The sequence below is a fragment of the Acomys russatus genome, unplaced genomic scaffold (assembly GCF_903995435.1).
Source record: "Acomys russatus unplaced genomic scaffold, mAcoRus1.1, whole genome shotgun sequence".
NCBI lineage: Eukaryota > Metazoa > Chordata > Mammalia > Rodentia > Muridae > Acomys > Acomys russatus.
Genome location: NW_026131615.1, coordinates 1 through 21,276, shown reverse-complemented (window position 1 = coordinate 21,276; position 21,276 = coordinate 1). Strand labels below are relative to the sequence as shown.

Sequence of the window (21,276 nt, the reverse complement as noted above, 5' to 3'; positions counted from 1 at the left end):
TTGAACTTAAAAGGCCTCGTAATTGCTCACATGTCGACCAGTTGGTCCCCAGATGCTACTGTACTGTATAGATGCTGCTGCACTGTATTGAAAACAGTAGGAGCTTTAGGAGGGGATACATAGCTGGAGGAAGTATCTCACTGGAGCATCCTCCAAGGTGGCATCTGATCCCTGATTCCTCCAAAGACCCCTCTTTCTTTGTTCCCAGTTTGCCTCGAGGTGAGTTTCTACCACATGCTCCTGTTTCCATAACATTTGCAGAAATGACTGAACAGAGGACTGCAGACTGAACACAAAATAAGCACCTGGCCTTCTGCCTTACTTATGTGGGGCATGTTATCACCATGAGGAAATCAAGTTAAGACAAAAAGAAACCAAAATTCATAATTCTGAAGAATGTGGAAGAATTTTGATATTACCACAGGATTATAAAGTGAATTATAAGACCATGAGCAAATTATAAAACTGTGAAATACATGATCTAAAATTTCTAAACTATTTATAATAAATAATACATCAAAGATTATACTAAGTGGGCATCAAATTATTGAGTGGCTGCTTCTCAGTCACCAAGTTGCATGCACTATAATTTTCCTTAATTTTGCCCATGTCCAGAATCCTTTTGAGTATAAACTATATTATAAAAGAAAATTTAAATAAATAAAAACAGCACCACAAATGCAAAACAGAACAATGGATGATGAGGTCTTAGAAGAAGGATGAGGTTGTTGTCCCCTCTCCCCGTCAGGGAAGGACCTGCTCTCCATTGCTAGAGAGGAATTCATATGCTTGAAGGCCTTGAAAGAAACAAACAAACAAGCAAACAAAGCTTACTCCAGGGTATCAAAGCCCAGTTTCTTTCATGACACAGCCTGTGCTATGTCTGGAAACATTAATGATTCCAGTCACTGAGGGCAATGGCACAAATTGCAGTGAGGAGGAGGCTCTGAGCTCCACACCTCACACCTGCTGCTGCTTAAATGGTCATAGAATATTCCTTAGCTTAATTTTAATCATGGAACAAGTGGATTGAAGGAGGCCTTTATTGCATTCATCACACATTTATTTTCTTTCTTTTTTTTTTTTTTTGAACTAGATATACTATATCTTTTCAAAAGTGTGCAAGTAGGCTCAATGTTATATCATCAATAATTATATCATTTAAATGTACTAAATAATAGCCTCCAAACAATAAGTTTATGAGAATGAATAGTATAATTGCAATTTCATGTACCACAGAATGACCTCATTTCAATGTAAAGAAAATAATTACAAGTTGAGACACATACTTGTCTATTGGATAGTGTCTATTAATACAGTTACTAAAGGGAGAATGTGGGACAAGCTTTGCTGAGCTCACACAACATAGCTATTTTACCAAATCACCTAAAGTTTACACCCCTTCTAAGGCCTTTACATTGTTCAATTGTCCAAAAGGGAGTTTGTAAGACAAACAGGAAAAGAAAAACATAAAAGTTCTAAGGACATTGCTTTTTTGGATTCTTGACAAGCATTATTCAAAAGACAATGAATGTGCCACACTCGTAGTTCTGAGAGTGAATTTAGGACAAGAGAAATGGCAGCAAAGCTTGGCTACTGCACACAGACAAAGCAGGCACTGTCAGACAACACTCATCTATCAAAAACATGGGACCACACCAGACACAACAGAGGACTTGTTCTTGTGTTAACCTACAGATGTCAAGGAGAACTCTATCGTTTCTATTTACCTTATTAAGTTGTTCATCAGAGACTATTATACGAGAATTTCATGAATACAGCTTACAAATAAAACAAAAGACATTAAACAAAAATGATGATATTTACTCTAATACTATTTAAGTAAAGAGCAAGTATTATTAAACTGCACTAGCATTTAAGAACTACAAAATGGAGGTCACAAGATTCTGCAGCCGTGAAGTCGATCACCATCTTCTGTATGGTCACCACAAAGAGCGAACACCCAGGCACCCAGCCGCTTTACAGAAGCAGCTGAAGGTCTGTGTTCTTCATGTACCTCCTTGGTGACAAGGGGCCTAGGAGCATCTTCAGATGCACACATTGATCTCTACACTAAATGACACTGTTTGAAAAATACAGTCCTTGGTTATATAAAGGCTCTAGACAGAAAGTCAAGCTGCCTGCTTAACAACTGCTCAAGGTTTGGTCTTGAGACGAGTATGGGGAATATCTCTCAGTTCAGCTGTCCCTCAAGACAACTCTGACTTCTCTCTCTTTTCTGATTCCACGCTCATATAACAATTCCGTATACTGAAAACCACGTAGACCTTTGTTTATTCTCCAAGGCAACCCTTACACTTTCTACTTTCTCTCTCCCACTTCACTGATATTTTATTCTGCAGGATGATCCCATTATTAACCAAACATGCCCCCCTACCTCTGTCTCGATCTAATTTGTTGGTGTGGTTGTTTGTTTATATTCTGGCTTGATCCTTGGACTCAATGCTTTCCCACTTTCTAGCTAAGTACTGTACCACTTAATGATATTACAAACCCCTTTTGTGTTTTACTTTTCTGAAGAATATTTTTTAGAATTTTAAAAAAAATTTTTTATTAATTTATTCTTGTTACATCTCAATGGTTATCCCATCCCTTGTATCCTCCCATTCTTCCCTCCCTCCCATTTTCCCCTTATTCCCCTCCCCTATGACTGTTCCTGAGGGGGATTACCTCCCCCTGTATATGCTCATAGGGTATCAAGTCTCCTCTTGGTAGCCTGCTGTCCTTCCTCTGAGTGCCACCAGGTCTCCCCCTCCAGGGGACATGGTCAAATATGAGGCACCAGAGTACGTGAGAAAGTCATATCCCACTCTCCACTCAACTGTGGAGTCTGTTCTGACCATTGGTTAGATCTAGGTAGGGGCTTAAAGTTTGCCGCCTGTATTGTCCTTGGCTGGTGCCATAGTTTGAGCAGGACCCCTGGGCCCAAATCTGCCTATCATAATGTTCTACTTGTAGGTTTCTAGGACCCTCTGGATCCTTCTACTTTGCTATTCTCCCATGCTTCTCTCATCTAGAGTCCCAATAGGATGTCCTCCCCTCTGTCCCAGTTTCCTGGTAAGTGAAGGCTTTCGTGAGACACGCCCCTTGGGCTAGTATTCCTGCATATTGTTACAGCAACCAAATATCCCAGAGGTCTCCTGAAAATGTTTCCTGCAGAATTTCATGTCACCACACCCTTTGCACAGGCTGGAATCATAGTAGTGAACACTGCTTCTTTCGCAGCCTAGTCCCAGAAAAAATAATTAGGCCCTTAAACACATTCCTCCATTCTAGAAATGGCTGTGACTTGAAGTGGCTTTCTCATCTTTCTTTCTCTCCATACATTCATGTCTTGTACCTTGCTTTTTGCAAATACCCATTCTGAACACCCAATTACATTACAACATGCAGTCTGTACACTACTCACATGTGTTAGTATCCCTTTATACACAAACCTGATGTCCAAAAGATAATTAACTCATTATACAGCTAGTAAGTAAATGGCAGAACTAATAACATTTATTTCAACAATCTCTGTTTCGGTGTCACACTTATAGTTGTTATATTCAAAACATTGCTTTTCCTTCACTCCCATGTGATTGCATTTAAACTTACAGTTCTCACAAGGAAAGCCCCTGGGCCTAGAGCAAGTCTCCCTGTCTACACTTAATCATCTACTCCCTAGCTCAAACCTTGTGTTTCTGTCAAACTGAACAGAAAGATGATGGCACCATCGCACATTTCTCAGCTTCCCCAGTATGCGCATGCCTCAACAGCTCAGAAAGGCATGTGTCTTCATCACCCATTCCTTACCATCACTGTCAACTACACTCAAATATGCAACTCTCAAGTGTGTCTACCTCCTCTCTCTATCTCCCAACCCTGAAGAGCAGCTTTCTCTGTCATCCATATTCATCTGGAATCTTCACTACCCTACATACATTATTGGCTGAATTTCCAGCTAATCCATTTTAGAAAATGGTGATCTCCAGTGTAGGGTTATATCTGATCTACCAATGGGTGATTTCTTTGGCACAAATGAGCTGTGCATCTACTATACACCAGTGCTTATGTCAACGTCAGGCACGTGATAGATACTCCATTAGTGGTTGGGAAAATTAACAGTATATCTTTTCATCAGCCAGCTCTTAAGGACCAAAGGCCTAATAAGAAGACAGCACATTCTGCAAGGTCATTAAGGATAGAAGGAAGCCAGGCATTGTGGCACACATCTTTAATCACAGCAATCAAGGAAGCAGAGGCAGGTGGATCACTGTGAGTCTGAGGCCAGCCTGGTCTACAAAGCGAGTCCAGGACAGCAAGTCTACACAGAGAAACCCTGTCTCAAACAAACAAACAAACAAAAAAAGGCAGGGGGATAGAAGGAAAGGACATGGGAAAATCCAGAAGAGAGTAGAGGGAAGAGTTAAAAATCAACAGAAACAAACTTCCCCCACTTGAAAGGCAGGAAATTTCTAAAAATGCTAAGTAATCAAATACACATTAATCTGGATAAACTCCTTTACAAAAAAAGACCAAGGATTTTCCTTTCCTCCCCGCTCTTTGTAAATCTTACTTTGACTGTCCAGCAAAGGAGCTACTATGGTGAAATAGCATCTTACCAAATGCTTTCTGCTTTATCCACCAAGTCATTGTGGAGTTCAACTTGGCAGTCACCTTGCCGCCCAGTGAAAGGGCAGGGTGCACCCAGCTTCCCCGAAGCTCTTTACCACCAGACAACGGGAAGGCATTATTGGCACCATTAAGTTGTGGCTCGGTTACGGTTACATGGTTCTTTTCAAGAGCAGGGGCCAACCTCACACTGTAACGTGATATTATTGGGCCAGTTTGTCTGGCTTTGGCAGGAGCCGTAGTTTTGTGTCATTTCATCAGAGTCTATGAAAACTTTTATGAAAGTTCATGTAACTCTATTTCAATTTTTTAAAAAAAGAACAAAACCTTTAACAGCATAAGTAAAATTATACCATCTTAATCTGGAAATTTGTAAGATTTTTGTGAAAATCTAGACGTTTCTCATTCAGACAAAACCAGAAAGGGAATGAAGTCAGCTCCTTTGCAGAGCCTCTTCGTCCACTCAGGGTTCTTGGGTCCTGCCTACTGTCTGTCTAGCGTAGGCTCTACATACAACTCTTTCCAGCCTATCGCTTCAAATTTTTCTTAATAGTACTCTTTTTTATTCAAACAGAATTTTTAATGTTATAATCTTCTCTTAGAATTATTGCCTTTTAAATTTTACTTAATAGAGCTTCCTGACTTAAGTGCCAGAAATGTGTCCTCATCTGTTATTTTCTCAAAATTGCGGAATACTTTTACCCTTATATTTTCTCTTTTTCTTTTTAAAAAAATTCATTAGCCTCCTAACCAGTGGGGTTTCTATATGGCTCCTTAACTCACTGTTTTGGTGAACCCAGCCATTCTCCCCACTCTCCCTTGGTCACCTGCCCTCATGTCTATGTATACCTTTGGCATTTAGTTCTGGCCTTTCAGATCACATGTGTTCTTATTGGTTTCCCAATACAAACTGGTCAGGCCTGAAACTATATACACACAAACAACAAAAAATGGAATCAGCAGGTTGTATTTATAGATTTGCACATATAGAATGATAGCAATAAAGATATGTTATAGTCAAGGAAAAGGAGGCTATCAATTATATTGGCTAGGGGCACGGCATGGCAGGAGTATTTCTGAGAGGGGTTAGAGAGAGGAAAGGGGAAAAGAGAGAGAGATGTCATTCTATTTTAATTAAAAACATATAGCATATTTTAAAGCTATTTTAAATCAAGAGACGTTTACAAGCCACTGCCCTCTCTTCAGTGCTCATGGATAAACTTGTACAAATATAACCGTGTTTCAGAAGAAAGCACAGGCGACAATCTCCAGGAAGTCCATACTGTGTCTGACTTGGAAGGAAAACTGGGCCAGGCTGAGGATCTGACCAGACTCTGGGCAAGACAGGGTTCTGAACCTTCATTGGGAAGCTAGCATGGCTTTTCCAAGGTTCAGTTCATTCATTCATATTTTCCAAGGAAAATACTGTTTTCACGTGGAGTTTAAGTTTTAATTTTACTACTCTTGACAAAGTGTTCGGACTCTGCCTGCCTCATCTTACTGTCCTCTATAGTCTTCCTCCCCAGTTTCTTATCATGTTAAACGCTGTTGCTGTCCTTGGATTGATCGGGCTATCTCTGTGTTGCCCATATTAACATTGTAGGCCTTATGACTTTTTGTTATTATAAGAACTTCATAAAACACTGGAACATGATTTTTTTTTTTTTTAGATAACCAGTATCCATGTTCCTAGGCCATGGTTACTTATATCGGGCTCCAGAATAAACCATCTCTCGTTCCCTTTGAAGAGACAGCTGTGTTTTAACATTGGTCATATCATTACCACTTCAAAGCACACCTGGCTTTCTACTCTAACACTGATTGCATTTGTCTCCGGGTGTTTAGAATTGTGGCCTATTTAGAAGATAGAGGCGCTGGCTCACAGTGTTCCTGTCTTTTCCGTCCCCTTCTCCTGTGAAGGTGCTGAGGGTAAGAGGCCAGCTTTCCTTGCTCCATCTTTCTGAGGCAGATATCTACAGTGCCATTAGATCATGATTTATATTCTCCGTCTCTGCCCCCAAAGACAGTAAGCAGCACGCATTACTCAGCAAGAATGACCCCCACAGCATTGCTCTAAGGAAAAATGAGGGATGGGAGAGTTCCAGCAATGAGCCCGAATACGTTTCCATCAAGTCAACCTATAGACTGGTTGTATTCTGTTCAGCGGAGTTAGCTAGATGTGTCTGAGACACGACTGTGCGCTCTACCAGTACCTGCACCCTGGACTGATCATCACAGACAACTTCACCTTAAATTGTCATGCAAAGTCAAGTTGCCCTCAGTTTTGTCAAAAGTGTGATTTGTGTATCATCTTGTTTGGCTGGTTATGGGGTTAAAAAAAACAAAAACAAAAACAAAAAAAAAAAACGTTAAAGGTCTTAACAACCCCTTCTGACTACTGACACAAGGCTGGAAGCTATTAGATGGTCCTTCCAAGAAAGCTCCACAGAGAGCCTGAACACCCTACTTGGTTTGCCCCTTGGTTATCTACTCTTCCTCTGCTCATGTCTAGGAAATAGGCTTCTGTCTGAAGTTGGTGTAGTCATCTGGTGGTAAGGAAACCACAGAAATGACCCAACAGCAGGAGATGAGCAGAGGGGCTTACCGCTCTCATAGGCACACAGAGTTAAATGGCGTGCCTCTGCACACCTTTTCACGTTCCAATCACTGTCATCAGACTTTTTTTTTTGTCCTTGCAGCTAAAATTAACCTTAATTGGCAGCAAGAATTATATGTTGTTAAGCCCCATCCAGCTGCCCTACACTCTTCACTGCATGTACTGAGGCTGGGAGCTCACATCGGTACCCATCTGTAGAACACCATTCTTGTCCACTTATAGATTAAATAACATCGGTAAAACTTACCCAGTTTTCATCTTTGAATGTTAATAAATGGCTCTAATTATTCAAAAGATATTTACTGGATTTCATAGAAAAGTGAATCCAAATGCTGGGATGTGGGTTACTATGGTAATCTCTGTTGTTAGAGGTGTGTGTGTGTGTGTGTGTGTGTGTGTGTGTGTGTGTGTGTGTTTATGTGTGTGTGTGTGTATGTGTGATACATCTGTGTGCAATTTGTGTATAGGTATACATGTGGAGGTCAGAGATCACATTAAGTATTTTACTCTGTCATCCTTTCCTTATGGGATAGGGTCTTTTTAGAATATCATGATTCATTTAATAGAGTCAATCCATAATATTTATCCAAACTTCTTATATAGTTTATCTTCTTTTACTCTGTCAAAATCTTATACCTAATAAAATGATTTTTCTTTACCATTCAGCAATATGATTTTTGGTTTTGTTGTTGTTGTTGTTGCATAACTGTGCTCATACACTTTACCTAAAATAGACTCAACTGCTAGCCACAGACATGTGTACTTACAATCCTAGCGTCTCTGAGATAGAGACAAGAGGGTCAGGGGTTCAAGGTCACCCTCCACTATTTAGAAAACCAGAGGCCTGAGCTATAGAAGACTTTGTCTCAAAATACACACACACACACACACACACACACACACACACACACAAACCACAGACACACAACACACACACACAAAACGAACAAATTGATTAATTAAAACAAACAGTCTCAACTTAGTTGATGAATTGTTCAAAGATGTTCTTTGCAAAACTATCTATAAAATCAACTTTTCCTCCTTCAAAGTTTCTAACTAGTGTGGTGCTTCCTCACTTCTGGATCTTAGGAGCAATGCATCTTGTCTTTCTTAGTAAGTTGCTACATTGTTTTTAAATGTTTTATTTAGTGTTTTTAAGCATGCACAAGTGGGTGCCCTTGTGCCACTGTGCTCATGTGAAGGTCAGAGAACAACTGAGGTGAGTGTATTGGTGGGGTAGGGGATAGGGTGCTGCTTTCCCCGCTTCTAACATGTGGGTTATAGTGTGTGAACTCAGGAAGGATATTAATCCTAGAAGCACATGATTTACCCACTGAGCTATCTAGCTGCCCTTGAGTTATATTGATTTTCCTACTTGATAGTGATAGATAGTAATGATATTGACATGTTCATAGTATGTCATTGTTATTTAGATTCTATCACGTTCCAAGCAATTCACTGTAGCCATTCTTTTGACCTTACATCTTAGATGACGAGTAGGTCATTTCTCTCTTTTCTACTAATAAGAACTGATCTTAAAGGAGTTAAGTAGCTTCTTCAAAAGTGTACACAGTGAGAGGCTGGCACTTGAACACATCTCACTGTGGAGCCTGAGCTCCTTAGCCCCAATGCCGTGTAGTGTAAACAGTCTCCTCTTCTTCCTATGGCAAGCCCTGGTCAATTTATTATACTGAGCTCACATTCAACCCCTACCAGCAATATGACCTTAGATGGACTGCTTTTGTGTAACTAAATGTGAGACTCTAAGATCAATGCTTTGACTGTTTCTGTTGCCCCATGCAGTAGGATTTTAATCAGAATATGTTCCCAGCTGAAGATGTTGGCTTACTCCCTGGCTTCGGGGCCCCCTCTCCCCTTTAGCGGACTCCAGTTGTTTTGTGTATCTGAATCGACAGCAATTACACAAAGCAGCCAAGAGATGATTAGCTTGGAAGGCTGAATTGTGTCAAGTTAATTACGAGTGGTGCCCGCTGACTTTGATTCATGAATATGGCTTTTAGTGGGGCTTTTAAAGGGCCATGTTAATCAGTCAACACATTTTTAATATACTTTAATGGAAATGTCAGAAGGAGAGGTGCATGAAAAAGCCAGGAAATAGGGACCCTGGTGTGTACTAAAAGAATTACCACACATCAAAGAAGCATTCATTTAAATAACAACTTTGTAGGCCACTTGATCATGAAATGAACACTCCTTTCTTTAAATCCAGGGATGGGATCAAATCAACCATCGGTGCTTGAAATGGCTTGGGAGCTGGTACACGGCCTGTTGGGGACATAGTTCTCAGACTTCCTTATGCAGATCCAGGGGAAAGGGTACAAATGTGGAAAGATATGTTCTTCCAAAGTATAGACTATTTAGGGTTTATTGTATAATTTTTGTTCAGGCTGGATATATTCTGCGATCTCTTCGTAGCCCAATATTAAATAAACACTAGTGGGACTAATGACCCACAGCCATCGTCAGTCCTTCAGACTACTCTTGAAGCATGCTGTCTGCTTTGTCTTATGTTCTGAGACTCTTGACCTTTTTTTCTCGGGAACGCATACTCCTTACCTAAACACGTTTCAATATGACCATATCGTAGGAAACGATGAGCCTTGAATTATGTCAAATTTTGCCAGCCTATATATTTCAAATTCTTTAAAAGGATTTTTTTTCACACCCTATCAGGAGTCCAAGTTTGAATGTTTACTTTAGTCACTGCTCTTAAGTCACTTGTTTCTGACCGAGATAAACACTGAAGTGGTAGTAACCAAGGCCTCTTTGGGTACATAAGCTCTGTGTAGCCAGTCACCATTATAATCAAGTACACAGGGTTCTGTATTTCAAAATGTGAAAATCATGTATGACATCAGGCAACAAAATACTAGGGTTCCAAATATCATTCAGTGCTCATTAGTGTATTCTACTGACCCTCTGCTCTGCCTCTCTCACAGGCTAAGTTCATATTCAAGATCTGTGTCTTTACATACAATTTACAGTTTCTAACCTTACTAAGGATTAATTACTTTGTTCACTGGACAGCTGGAGGTGTATAGTGTTTAACAAAAGTGAATACACAGTTATAGTTTTGATCTGAGCTATTTAGCATTTGATGGTTCCTGGGAGAGGGAGACTCAGAGCTTTTGTTTCCATTTGTTTTTTTGAATGGTGGGATCCCAGGTAATGTAGTCAACAGAACAGGCCTCAGTTCCGAGGTTACCTTGGCAACACAAACTGCACTTGATGGAGAAAGGAAGAAGAAAGAAAACAGAAGGAAGGAAAAGAAAGAAGGAGGAGAAAGTAATTTCAAAGTTGGGTAGGAAATGTTGGGAGGATTGCGAAGGTGGTAAGGAGTTGGGATGGAGGTGCCTGTGTTCAAATACATTATCTAAAATTCGTGGAAATTAATAAAAATATTTAAGAAATATATACTATTCCCAGACTTTTGCCTTAAATCTGTAAAAGAAGGACAGAGAGTATAGATCCATGAAAGCCAGTGTGATCCATAAGCCAACACATGACATACTATCCAATGTCATCTATCCACATAAAGAGGGGAAAACTACAGCAAACAGTACATAAGTTCATTCATTGTGGATTATCCCTTAAGAGTGCTTGAAATAAATTAGATTGTCCATCAAAAATATCTGCCAACTTCTAAGGGCAGAGAAGACACAAAATGTTCGTCCCATTCACTATTATGTACCCAAAGCCAGCATTTGTGCACTGAAGAGGACGCCAAGAAGCGCTGCTGGATCAATGAGTTAACATCAGCAAAATCATTTGAGAGGATTTTGCAGAATTAATTCCTGTCAGCTTATCCAAACATTTGAACAAAACCCATTGTAGGCAAATTATTAACACTTCATTGCTTCTCCTTGCCTTCCCTCAGTAGAGACACTAATAGAATCTCCCAGCAAATGTGCATCTCAGGCTCATGTTGCACTACAGCCATCTCCGTTGGTGATTGTTTTTTACTGGACTTCTTTGCGGGAGAGAAGAAAATATCTCAAGTCAGGGCTGTTGGGCTGTCTCCCAGGCAGCCCACCAGCCTGATTGCCAAGGACTCCACTTTAGAAACTTGGGAAGTTTAGATAATGAATTGGTAAAATGTTACAATGTGATGTCATTGCCCATTATTTGGGAGTGAAAAAGCAGGCAGCACTAAATCCAACATGAGACAGGCATGTTTTCCCTCAAGGCATATGTCTTCACGTATCTCTGGAGTAAACACCACTTTTCATATATTTATACTTTTGAAATTGAACTGGACATTTAAAAAGCTAATCAGAAAGTAGACACAACATCTCCTAACACCTGAACACACACTCCTCATACTGAACACATTAGAAAAAAAATACTTGCCTCGACTAAGCAATATAGGCATGAAACTAATTTAACCCTCCCAGATGATGTGGCAAATAATTACATGGAGAATTTCATATACATCCTCATTTGCGGCCTAAAAGTTTCCAGTTCATAATATAAATATTTTTTCCATCCTTAACTTAACGTTGCATTTAGTTCTTCCTGTACCAAGAATACAGTTAACACACACAAAATGCCTATCCCTCAGGAGTCAGGAAGTCAGGGAAACACTGTATGCAAGGCGTGTGTACAGAACACTCATTTTGTTCCTGTACTAGCATTTAATGAGACAGTTTAAATAACGATCCCATCACTCATCGAAAGTCACAGCTGAGATACTGAGGTCTGTGAAAGTGTTTGCATTTGTTAGATGAGAGCACATGAAGTTGCTGCTTTATGCTTTTTACTTCATAAATGTGGTAATTAATATCTTAGTACTAAACACATGTGTGTGTCGTATTGTGCTATGTTATAGGTTCAGTCATGTAAATATTTATATGTCTCTTATCTATACGGTATGAAAATAAATAAGCAAAATATCTAATATCTTCAATGATCCTAAAACCTGGTTTTGAGACAGGGTTTTACAGTGTAGGTCCAGTGAGCTTGGAACTCTCTATGTAAAGCAGGCTGGCTTTGAATTCAGAGAGTTCCTCCTGCCTCTGTCTCAAAAGCATTTGAACTGCCAGGCATAGTTGTGCATGCCTTTAATCGCAGTGGTCAGGAGGAAGAGAGAGCTCTGTGAATTCCAGGCTAGCCTGGCCTACAAAGAGATTTCCAGGCCAGCTAGAGAGACAGTGAAATCCTGTTTCTAACCCCCTTGGTCCTCCACTCTTCCTCTGCTCATGTCTAGGAAATCATCCTCTCTCTAAAGTTGGTATAGTCATCTTTGGTGGTGAAGAAACCACACAAATGACACAACAGCAGTGGAAGGAAGGGCAAAAAGGCTGAAAGCTTGCCAGGGCACACAGGGTTAAATGGCCTGCCTCTGCATGCCTTTTCATGTTTAGATCAGTCATCCTTGCAGCTAAAATTAGCCTTAGTAGGAGCAGCTGTTGTATACTGTTGTTGTATACTGTTCCCTGTGTGTGTCAATAAGGCCGGGAGCTCACAACAGTACCCATCTGTAGGACATTGTTCTTAGCTCAGAAAAGTTTGGCAACTATAAAGAGTGGTTTAGGGATGTGACAGACACCTGAACTTCCTTGTTTGAGAGAGACCATTCCATGAGTTCATTTATTGAACAGGGTTGGTAGCCACCCAGGTTAGCCTGTAGTAACGGTTCACTCCGTCCTAGGGCCCTCACTTTATCACAAGTGTTTTTCAGACTGTATCACTTGACCAATTAGTGTTTTCTAGGGAGGCTTATATATTCAATGGATATTTTCATGTCACCAAAAAAAAAAAAAAAAAAACAAGCCTACTTTTATTGTCCATGATGGAGATTGTGTCATCTGCTGTGATTGCTTCCTGTGGGTTCCTATGGGGTTGGTTTTGTTTAAATATGTAGACATATGAACATAAGGCAGTCTTCTTTAAGCAAGTTATCAAATTTTATACAAGAGTTTATCTTATTCATTCCATCACCCACAGCTAATATGTTGATATCTAGTTATAATTTGATTCTTCTGATATGTAGACCAGTTTTTAAAATTTACATTTTAAATTAACATCTGTGTTTTCTGCTTTGAGTCCAGGTGCTTTTTGTCTCTAAGGTAAATTTTCTTACTGTTTCTAAAATTAGTCTTGTCTGTATATTTTGGGCACTTTGCTGGGAATTCCTATAGGTGTTTCATTGTTGATCACCTCTGGTTTACCTAATAGTGGCTTCCTCGCACTTTGTGTTTCTCCACCATGGTCGGTGACAGCAGATGTAATAGTTCCTTTCCTTGGCTCTTATCTTTTCTTTTCTAACCATTTTGACAAGTTGTCCTTTCAGGGCTACTGCCAGCCCACATATTTATTGTGATGTAGCACAATTTTTTTCTTCTAAATATTCCCTCATTTGTCTTTTTTTCTTTAACTGGTCCATTATATGGCTCATTGTAACCATTTTTTTTTTTTTTTTTTTTTTTTTTTTTGTCTACTGATTTTGAAAGGTTTTTTTAAATTCCAACAAATTTAAGATTTTTAAAATTAAATCTTCTCTTGATATTATTAATATAAAATAAAAATGTATCTTCATCTCTTCCATTGTCTTGGCAATTAGCCCTTGTCTGTTTGCCATTTTTGGGTCTATTACTGCTTTTCGTAAGTGAAAAAGAACCTGGCCTTTTTCCTGTCTCACCAGAATGTTGACATCCCATCATGGCTCTCTGGTGACATTTGGCTTTAGAGTTTTAAACCTGAAAATGATGTTTTGTTTTGTTTGCTTGCTTTTCCTTCACAATGTCTCTCAGCACACCATTTTCTTATCTTAGTTTGTTCCTAGCCTTAATTAGACAACTCTGCTCTTGTTTTCCTTTTATGTCACTGCAACATGTGCTAACATGCTTTAGCAGATGTTATAATCATTCATGTGTAAAATGAATTGTTTATTTTATATGTTTTACTCATTTATTCTCTGAGTGTGAGTGATTTTCCTGTGTAAGTGTATATAAGAAGAGGTCAGAAGAAGGCATCAGATCCTGTGGACCTGGAATTCCAGATGCTTGTAAGCCACCACATGGGTGCTGGGAACAGAAGGCAGACCCTCTGCAAGAGCAGCACGCGCTCTTAACTGCTGAGCCATCTCTCCAGCCCATGTCATGCCCTATTTTAAATGTATGCCTTGTATACTCCTCATGATGGCAGGAGAGTTTGAATTTTCAGTATTTCATGATGAGACAGGTTTTACATAAAAACCTTCCATGTTTTTCCAAATGTATGATAAAAACCTGAAAGAGGTTTAAAATTTTTGTTTTGCTGTCATCTTGCTAAATAAGATACCCAGAAGCTGGCGATGATGGAACAAATTAAACTAAGCCTGTCAGTCTTGGTTAAAATTGCATTTTCTTTTCTCTCTGTTATTAAAAAAAAGACAGTGTTTGGCTGAGTCAGACTTTTTTGCTGGAAGGGTGGACTTGTAAAAACTCAGGGCCATTTTAAAACACAAAGAATGTCAGACATTGTAGCTCACGCCTATAATCCTAGCACATGGACTACAAGTTCAAAGACGCCTAAACCACACAGAGAGTTCAAAGGCAGCTTGGGGCTATACCATGTGTCAAATATAGCAAGCAGGCAGGCAGAAGTAGAGCATTCATTTTCTTGGTCATCTATAGTTACTTCAAGTTCTTAGGTCATCAGAATTTCCAATAGGAATATCACCCACTGTCCTATTCCCTGTTTTTTTTTTTTTTTTTAATGATCTATTGTTTATGGCAATAAGATACTTACAGGGCTATGGTTTAAAACACCTAATGCACATATTGAATGACAAAGCTATAAAAATATGGAATCATTCAAGAGTAGTTTGATAAACACCACAGCAAGTGCGCTCTACCTAGCATGCTTTAGAAGTCACATCTAGTGAAAAAGTCATATTGAGGTGCAATTTCTTTCAAAACTATACAGTAGCAATAAAGTCATCTTCTATTCAATTCCAGCTGCAACCCTTTCCCAGAAGATTCTGTAATTTACCTCTCAAAACCTTGCATGAATCAGCCAAGAGGCTTTCCTGTGTATGCTGCAAGCAAATGATATGACCTGCTCACAAATGCCTTAGTTACTACAGATGGCGGCATTTAAAAGTCACGAGCAGAGCCAGCCATAAGTTTCTCAATATCTGCCACCTCCATACCAAGGGTCAGTGCCTGGCAGAGCTGGTGTGAGAAGAAGGGACAGTCCTTGCTCCACCTGGATAATCAAGAGTTTCCTTTGGAACTTGAGTACACATCGAGACAGTGAGGAGCCGGGCAAAAAGGACAGACTATGGCGCTGAAATGGACTAGTAAGGAACTTAGTGACTTGGCCCCTTGACCCTCCAGCAAAATGTTCTGCAGGCGCAGCTAGAGATAACATATTTCATTGGCAAGCCACAATTATAGGACCTAATGACAGCCAAGATCAAAGTGGTGTATTCTTTTGACAATTCATTTTCCTACAGACTACCCCTTCAAAGCACCTAAAATTGCTTTTACAAAAATTTATCATCCAGATATTAACAGTAATGTCAGCATTTGTCTTGATAATCTAAGATCACAGTGGTCTCTTGCTTTAATTATTTCTAAAGTTTAAAAAAAAAATCCATTTATTCACTGCTATGTGAGCCAAACCCAGATGATCCCCTAGTGCCAGAGATTTCACAGATCTATAAAACAGAGATGAGCACAACAGAATATTTCAGGAATGGACTCAGAAGCATGCCATGTGATGCCTCCTTAAAGTCAGAATACCCTGCATCATAGCGGGAATAAACTTTAAATTACTGTTCCTTTTTTGATCTTCTTATCCGGAAGCTCCCCTATCGAAGCTCATCTTTCTACATTTTTGTTTCTGTTGTTGCTGTTTACCTCCTTCCATTCATTCACATGCTCATCGGAAAACACTGAAGTTCTTCCAGCGTTGGACAACAGCTGCTTTTAGAATCTGTAAGGTAGTTACAAGAGAACAGTTGCCCAAGATTCAGAAAATATATATTTTTTTTAATCTGGAGCATCTGTATTATGTGGCCAATGTCTTCACTCTAGTTTGGTTATGAGACAAAACCAATCCTCAATGCTCTCACATGCTGCAGTAGCCATCCGAGGGGAGGGAGCTACTCAGCTGTCACATCAAAGGAGCAGCATCCTTCTGGCAGCATCCATTCTCAGTTAAGCCTTCCACTGTTAGAGATTTGCAGTTATGTGATATACTTTTGCTCATAATTGATGTGGCTGGAGGACTGGTATTGAATCAGAGCATCAGCAGAACAGAAAATGTGATGTATTTTATGCATGTCAATAGAGGAGTGACCTGTTCTTGTTCTACAGAGAGTGGAAATTGTACGTCAAACACCCTTTGTGTTTCAAACAAGGGTCTCAAAACACTTTGTAATTTTCATTTAAATTCTTAGGAGACTGGAGCAATTAGCTAATCTATCTTCCAATACTGTTTAATATAGCATTGGATAAATGATGTGATTTGTCAGTGGATGAGTGATCAACTAATAGCTCTCCTGAAAATGATTTATTTTTCTTCAAAAAAGTTGCAAAAACCAAAAAAAAAAAAAAAAAATCATGGAACAGTTTGATCTATCAGTAGAAAACTCAGTAAGTAATGAAAACTCTCTTGAGTGGCTGAGAATTTATTATGTATAATTCTGTAATACAATAATCTCACCATCCTCATAGTGTGCATGGAAAGGCATTCTGGCAAGCAGTGTTTATGGGCTTCCTCCTACAGCAACCACCCTGCAGCACACACATTAGCCAATGCTACTCTTGCCTCATGGTTTAGGAAACTTGTTTAAGCCATAGGTAGGAAGAATGGAACTGAATTAAAAGGCAAGAATATTCAGCTCAGATCTTATTCTAAACCCATTACACAGCTCTGTGCTCAAACCAGACTTCTTTTAAATAAGAGATGTACTTACCAAAGGACTTTAGCCCATGAGCACACAACCACTTTCTAAATATGGTGTTGCTTAATGCTATTGAAAAAAAAATGAATACAACCATTTATTAACTTCTAGACTTTATGCCACAAGATTTACTGTAAATTAAGAGTAATTTCACAATACTACAAAATTCACATTATAAATATTGTGTGTCTACAAGTTTAATACCTATGCAAGTGTCATGTGCGTCTACTTGCCAATGGGTGACCAACCAGTAAACTACATGTAACAGTAACTGAGTACTGTGCTTACTGTCAAACACCTCAACAAGATACCAAATGCTTAAGGAAAAGCCAATACCTAATATGAGCCTATTGTCAGTTTCCCAAAGCACAGTTCGGCCATTAATCTTTTAGACACAGGTGTAGAATTTATGAAGTTTTGGAAGGCTAAACATCTGTCTGGGTTAGGAAAGCATAATTTGCAATTGTGTATAAATGAGTACTATTCATAACAGGTAGTGTAACTGCAGAATATCAGTCTTAAACTGATTACAGGGTTTGTTAGTAGATGAGTGCAGACCAAGGCCAGATTCAGGCATCTAATGAACCACAGAACAGCACATGCAGCTTGAATGCAGAGTCAGCAGAGGGGGGAGGTGAGTTGGCGCACATCCACAATGAGGGGTGTGTTACCCAGAGGACAATTCTGAGGTTCTCCAGAATTTGGATTAACGTTACATAATTAAATCCACACACACAGCATCTCCTGTAGGAGATTCACAAATAAATCTATGATGTTTTGAAATTAGGCATCAAAGTAAGCTCTTCCATGGCATGTCTCCTTGGCAAAAATCGTCAAATGATGTATTTTGAGTTCTGGCATGGCACACAAGTTGAAAGCCAGTGACAAAACCCAACATAAAGGCAAAAGGAATTGGTCATGAGTGTACTATGTAGCTTATTCCATTGACTGCCTTACTCAGAAAACATTCCAGTCAACATGAAAACTCGGCATTTGTTTGTTTTGTGGAGCAGAGCTCAAATGCAAAGCCTTGCATCCTTGATATCCTCTGACATTCTCAAGTTTGACAACGATGGCATTCAGGTGAACCATAAGGATAGGTTTTGGTAAAAGTGATGGAATATAAGGTAATGGGGATCATCTCTACTCTCAAAGGGCAAAAATATGTTTTTCTTTCTCTTTGAATTTTACATAATCATGTGGAGACTTTAGGCCCTCTGGCTTTCCTTCTCTCCTTATCTGTGACCTTCAATGCCAAGCCCCTCCTCAAACTAAATGGGAATATATGATCTAACCACCCAGTATTATTTGTAAAAAACGGTGATATGTAGTATCAAGGATTCTTGTTATGGACTTTAATGAGGGGCAAGAAAAGGACACAGCTATCTGGTACCAATATTGTCTTTGCACTGCAAGAAATTTTCTTTCTGAAAAAAAGCAAAACAATAGTCACACAAACTAGATGGTGTCTGATTCTGTGCCCTAATCTATTGGTAGCATACTCTAACCTTCTCTCTCTCTCTCCTCCATCTCTCCTCTCTCTCTCTCTCCTCTCTCCCTCTCTCTCTCTCTCTCTCTCTCTCACACACACACACACACACACACACACCACACACACACACACACACCCCTCCTTGAGCTATTTAGTAGCCTTTAACTTATACTATATTCTACAGTGGTGAATTGTGAATCAAGTTAAGGCAAAAAGCTATAGCTGACACCAACAAATTACTGCTAATAAAACCTTCTGAACATGGGCTACTTAGACATAAAGTTACAGAAAGAACCATATAGAGTAATAGTGAAGAAGTCAAGGAAAGGAATGTTACTGAGTGAGAATTGATTGATGCCAGCCATGTTGATCTCTCTACAATATTCTTTCTACCAGTAAAAACTTCATAAGCCCTCTGTCATCCAACAACGATGTGAGGTTGTGCTATATTCCGTTTTTATACATTTCATTTGAACCATGCAGTATGGAATGGAAAGTGACATGTTTCATTGATCTCCCAACACAGAGAAATAAGTTGAACTCCACAGTGGCGCATGGAGTATGGTCAGAGTTCCCTAGTGGAATGCTCTTTTTGATGGTTCCCTTCAAATGCTCTAGTAATTCTATTTATGAGCTTGGATAACCAAGTTTAGAAGGGTTTTGATTTGCAATTGGCTATGGGGTTGGAATGATAATTCAGGGGTTAAAGGCTTGTAAGCATGAGGACATATATTTGACAAACACCCCGCCCCTGCCGCCAACTAATATAAAAAAAATCCAGGGATGGTGGCATATTCTTGTAATCGCATTGCTGGGGGAGACAAAGACAAGTGGATGCCAGGGGCTTGGAGCTCACTGGCTGCCAAGCTAGCCTACTTGGTAGATATAAAGCCAATGAAAACCCTGTCTCCAAAAAATGTAATAATGGCAGCATCCGATGAATGATGGCTAATGTTCTCCTCCAGCTTCCACATGTGCATGCACATGAACACATACATATATGCACAGCTGGGAACAGACACACACACACACACACACACACACACGCATACACATGTGAGCACACGCACACACACATGCACCATATCACAAATAAATTTGCTTATGAAAGAACCCAGAACATATAACATATATTTAACTAAGATAATTTCTTGGTGATTATATCATGCATTATATACACAAGGCTTTTCCAGCCACCACATTCTGATAATACAACAGCCTTCAGTTTTAAATCACTACTGGTTCCCATCACTCTCACACATTGCATTACTGACATATTTAGTTTGAATGTTTTAGAATGTTTCCCATTTAACCTTTGCTAGTTCACAAGTAAGCAAGGGAAATTTCTTTTCATCAAAAGAACATCACCATTTGCAAGCATAACTCATCCTCCCTTGCCCTTCAGGGTTTCTCTTCCAAGTCTGTCTATTAAGGACCATTATGGTTGTACAAGGAAAACAGCTTTACAGCTAACTATAAAAACACAGTTAGCTTATCTTCTCTTTGATTCAGGAGAACTGTTACAGCTACAAGCATGGCCAGATGGAATCACACCTGCACACATAGGGTCTCTGGCATACAGAGGAATCTTCATCAGTATTTCTTCAGAATAACAGAGGTTTCTAAATTCTCATTGTACCTGTGAGTTTTTCTGACCTTAAATTTGACCCATTTATATCTATATTATTATTATTATATAATGAGATATACAGTTGGCAAGTTCAATGTGTTTTCTTTCTAAATAGCATATGGTATATATTTATCCTTAAAAAAGAAGAAGAAGAAGAAGAAGAAGAAGAAGAGAAGAAGAAAGAAGAAGAAGAAGAAGAAGAAAGAAGAAGAAGAAGAGAAGAAGAGAAAGAAGAAAGAAGAAGAAGAAGAGAAGAAGAAGAAGAAGAAGAAGAAAGAAGAAGAAGAACAAGTGTTTAATTGAATGGCTTTTAAATGCAGTAAACTTAAGCTTAACTTCGTTCACACAAGTGGGCACCCACACACATGTGCGGACCACACAAACAACACCACACACACACACACACACACACACCACACACCACACGGGAGTTTAAAACTCCTATAAAGAAAGCAGAAGGAGTGGCCCTGGATCTTCCTAGACTATGCACTAATGGCCAATTCCTCATTCACTAAACAGCATCATGCTATGAAAAAGATTTTATCCTTTCTTCAGATATCCTGCTTTTGTCCAGGTGGGGGGTACACAGCTTTTACCCCAGCACTTGAGAGGCAGAGGCAGGCAGATCTCTGACTTTGAGGCCAGCATGGTCTACAGAGCAAGTTCCAGGATAACCAGGGCTACACAGAGAGACTCTGTCTCAAAAAACAAAAAAATCTTCTTCTTTCTTAAGGGTGGGAGACAAGCTCTCTTGTGTGAGTATATGAATTCAGAGATAATATTTATAAAGCACCTTGAACTAAAGCTTGCATGGCAAACAGATCTAGAGATCCTAGCTCCTCTGTCTTCACTCCTCTCCTTATCTGTGATCTTCCTTGCCATGCCCCTCTTCGAACCAAATAGGAATATCTGACTGGCATCCAGAGCTCAGCATTGGTAAGATTTCCCAGGTGGTTTGAATATCCAGCCAAGGCTGTAAGACTCCT

The 21,276-nt window shown here is 39.4% G+C and overlaps 1 pseudogene; it reads left to right on the top strand.

The window, feature by feature from the left end:
• The first annotated feature begins 15,538 nt into the window (after positions 1 to 15,538).
• Positions 15,539 to 15,980, top strand: LOC127186325 (ubiquitin-conjugating enzyme E2 D3-like; annotated as a pseudogene).
• The last annotated feature ends 5,296 nt before the right edge of the window (positions 15,981 to 21,276 follow it).